Genomic DNA, 4,928 nt, shown 5'->3' with positions numbered 1-4,928 from the left:
GAGTGGTCTTATATATGTAAGTCACTGTTGAATTTTGTATTTCAAATTTCAACAAAATCGGGTAATAAACAAAGCTTTTATAATCTTCAGACCCTTAACCGGTATATCGGTCTATAAGACAGCTATATCTAAATACAGTCCTATTTGTACCATATTTGGGTCGGATGAAATTGGATAAAAAGTGAAATTGGATAAAAAAAAATAATGCTTTTATGGGTTTCAGAACCTATATCGGGAGATCGTTCTATATGGCAGCTATATCTAAATATAGTCCGATCGAAACCATATTTGGGGCGGATGTCGGGAGACATAAAACTACTCACTGTTTCAAATTTCAGCGAAATCGGGTAATAAAGCAATATCTAAATATAGTCCGATTTCAACCATATTTGGGTCGGATGTTTGTAGGCCTAAAACTACTCACTGTTTTAAATTTTAGCAAAGTCGAGTTTTTATGGGCGCTACACCCTTTATCGGAAAATCGGTCTATATAGCAGCTATATCCAAATATGGTCCGATTTGGCCCGCTCATGAACTTAACCAGCGTGCATCAAAAAGAAGTATCTGTGCCAAATTTCAGCTCAATATCTCAATTTTTAAGCCTGTAGAGTGATTACAACAGACGGACGGATAGATGGACAGTCGGATAGACGGACAGACACACGGACATCGTTAATAGTCTTAGAATTTTACGACGATCGGAAATATATATACTTTGTAGGGTTGAAAATTGATATTTTGATGTGCTGTAAACGCAATGACTAAATGAATATACAGGGGGTATATCCTAGGGTGGCGGGTATAACAACAACACCCAACAATGAAAAATAGCAATAAAAAAAGGGATTTCGCATAATAAATAATAACATCCACCATCAAGCAAGGGACAAAAGGTTGATGTTGCATTGTGCACACTTGATGTTGTTGTACTTACTAACAACAAAGGATAGTAAGCAACAGATGATGTTGTGTTGGGTAGCCCAAAAATGGAAAAAATGTTAGCACATGAATAAGATTTTTACCAGTACAGAATCACATTCTGATTCGATTGAGTCATGTCCGTCTGTCCATGTTAATTTGTGTACAAACTACAGGTCGCAATTTTCATCCGATCATCTTCAAATTTGGTACAGACATGTTTATCGGGCTAGAGACGAAGCCTATTGAAATTAGAAAAAATCTGTTTAGATTTGGATATAGCTTGCATATATATGTTCGTCCGATTTACAGTAATAATGCAATAAAAAACCGATTCTCTTGCAATTTGGTACGAAGGATTTTCTCCTGACTCTCGACATTACTGGTGAATTTCATAGAAATCGGTTCAGATTTAGATATAGCTGCCATATATGTATATCGCCCGATTTTCAGTTCTAGAGCCACTGCAAGCGCATTAATTGACCAATCTTGCCAAAACGTTGTACAATGCTTTTCTCGATGACTTCCACAATATCTATAAAGTTCTCCATATATATGTTCGTCCGATTTTGGGAAATATTGCAATAAAGTGCTTATTTGGTAACCGGAGTTATTACAGTTTCAACATATTTGATACGGGTTGTTAATAACCCATCTGAAAACATACGCCGAGGTCCATCAAAATTGGTTCAGAATTGGATATAGCTCCCGTATTGTACTTATAGGGTAGGTGTAGGGTATTATACAGTCGGCACCGCCCGACTTTTGGACCTTCCTTACTGGATTTTCGTATGAAATAGCCATAGGTAACATTGTATTGTATTGTATTTGTATTTTTATTATGATAAAACCCATACAAAAGACAGTGTCTTATATAAAGCATGGGTTAGTAAATTGATAAATACAATGAGTTCAACAAGTTTTCATTTAAATAGAACAATAATTGGTACAAAATATTTAACAATTTAAGCAAAGTTACTGATACAATATTTAAGTTAAAAAAGGTTTAAACAAAACAAAAAGAAAAAGAAACTTTAAAGAAAATTTAACAATTTAATCAAAGTTACTAATAAAATAAATTAAAAAAAATAGTTATAAAAAAAACAAAACAAATAATTAATTAAAATGATTATAAATCAAAGATTTGAACTGTCGTTCATTACTTATAATTTAAATACTTTTGGGAAGATTATTCCAGAGACGTATAGCATTAACTAAGAACTGTTGTTCAGATACACGATATTGATGACGTATTTGTATTACTTGTTTACCTCTTGTAGAGTTAGCAAAACGCAAAACAGAAGCCAGATATGACGGTTCATTGGTATAAATTATCTTGTGGATCATTTGCAACAAGCGTATCTTAAGGAACGAGTTAAAAGAGACACCATATACTTGTCTGGCAAAGTCAGATACCCGGTCTCTTCTACGCAAACCAAAAATGTATCTAACGACATCGTTAAAGGCCACGTGCAATTTATTCCTATGAGTTACATCACAACCGTAAAAAACCTCGCAAGAGTATAATAGTTTCGGCAGAATAAATGTCCTAGCCAAAAGCATTCTTATTGACAAAGGGGTATACTGTCGACTCATATATAAGTTTCGTAAAACGCCGTAGGTCCTGCCCACTGTCATTCTGACATGATTCTTCTATGAAAGTCTATCATAAATCTCCAAACCAAGGTTTCTTGCAGATGAAACAATCTCAATAACATCGCCAGCTATGCGTATATTAACTGAGCAATCAAATTGATGAGCGACTTCAGCCACCCACCAATGGATACGATGTCATGTGTACAAGGAATCTGTTGATCAGATAATTCGTTTTCAGTAATATTTCACAAATTAAAATATTCCTTTCCAACATGGCTCTGGTCATTAGCTGGAATCCCTTTGGCAAGAAACATGCCCGGCCATAAAAAGCAAACATATATAATGGCATAAAATAAAAAGCAAAAAATGTTTTCATTTTAGTAGATATTTTTTTTTTTTCAATATTGTAGTAGACTTTTGTATTTAAAACAACAGGTTTGCAGTATGAAGTGTTTGCTAAAACAGCAGCACTATGTTTCCTGAAACAGCAGCAATGTCTGTTTTCAGCAAACCAAAGCTGTTGTCTTAGCAAACATTTTTGCTACATTGAAAAACAAATTTCGTTGAGTGTGCAGTCCGATAAAAGATTAAACTTAATGATAAGGGGCCTCCTTATTTATGCCGGGTATAATGGGTGTACCACTGACTGCCTTTGCTGGCATGTACGCAGGCACCTTTTTCGCGTCTAATCGCCACTGGGAAACTCTTCCAGACGCTTGGTGAGGGCACTACCACCGCTGAAAATATTTTCTGATATTCTCAACGGGATTTAGATGTATTTTTTATGAGTCAAAAACGAAGGGTACTGTTATATGACCAGCTTTCTGTATCTGGTTTCTTTAAATATGATTTAATTTTTCAAACAAACGCAATGTTGAAAATGTAAATCAATTTAAAACTTTCGTGATTTTAAGAATATTTATTTTGTTGAATTTAGCCAAATGATTTCTGAATCACCTGGAATCCAACATATCAACTGACAACTTTCGATGAGCAAGTATCTTTCATTCAAGAGCGGATTTTATCACTGGGCAATAACTGTGTTTCAATGCAATCTACTCTTATAAAATCATGGCTAGTGTCAATATAAACGAACTTAACGAACGTTTCGTTCAAATCGATCCTATGCAGCCAATTCCTGATGTAAACGAGCAACTGTTCCACTAATTGTATTGAAAATTCATTTACTTTTCGGTGTGTTGATGAGAATGGAGTATTCGAAAGCATCTTTAATATTAATTCCACGACCAAGGGATTAGATGATATTGATCCACCATCCTTTCTTCAGATAATACTGCCTTACTCAATCCCTAATATAACATTCATCTTAAACACTATACTAACTAAATCGATTTCCAACTGAGTGGAAAATCGCAAAGATTATACCTGTATCGAAACAAAATAAGGAGTACCGCCCAATACCCATACTGCCTTTCTAATCTGCTCTTGAGCAAATTATGTGTGATCAAATTGATACCGAAAGGAGAAGAGCTGCATCACTGCCCTGATTGAACTAATTAAGAATATCCGACAAAACATGGACATCAAAAGTGTCCTTTTTATACCCACCACCGAAGGACAGGAGTATATTGATTTTATCATTCCGTTTGCAACACATTGAAATATCCATTTCCGACCCTATAAGGTATATATTTTCTTGATCGTCGTAAAAATCTAAGACGACCTAGCCATGTCCGTCCGTCCGACCGTCTGTCTGTTAAATCTGATCTAATGCTGTAGGATCTGATCTAATTGATCCTAAATTTTTAAAAATAATATTTCCCCATATTTTGCCTTACATTTTTTATTTCTTTAACAATATTATATTAAGGAGCTGCTATCCACAATCCTGGAAACAGGCAAGAGTAGTCCCGGTACCGAAATATAATAAAGAATTTAGACCTATAGCCATACTTCCATATATTTCGAAGATATTTGAACATCTTTTGAACAAACAAATTTCGCAACATATTGCGGATAACTAACTTTTAACCAACCTCCAATCAGGATTCCGGCCGAAGCACAGTAGCGCTACTGAACTTTTGAAAATTGTTGAAGATATAGGAAGTAAAATTGATCGCAAGAAAATCACTTTTCTGGTTCTTTTAGATCATTCTAAGGCGTTTGACTCTGTTGATCCCAAAATTCTCTGTCTTAAACTAAATTTTTTTTTTAAATTTTCCGAATATTCAACAAAGCTGATTCATTCCTATCTTTCTAATCGTAGCCAATCTGTATCGGTTGAAAATCGTAATTCAAGATGCCTTTCAGTTTCACGAGGTGTCTCACAAGGTTCAATATTAGACCCTCTCCTTTTTTCTTTATACAGCAATGACCTTCCCAAACAGTTGCAGAGTTGTAGTATACATACATATGTATGCCGATGATGTTCAACTGTATATAAGCACGTCAGC

The sequence above is a fragment of the Stomoxys calcitrans genome, chromosome 1 (assembly GCF_963082655.1).
Source record: "Stomoxys calcitrans chromosome 1, idStoCalc2.1, whole genome shotgun sequence".
NCBI lineage: Eukaryota > Metazoa > Arthropoda > Insecta > Diptera > Muscidae > Stomoxys > Stomoxys calcitrans.
This window is presented reverse-complemented; position numbering follows the sequence as displayed.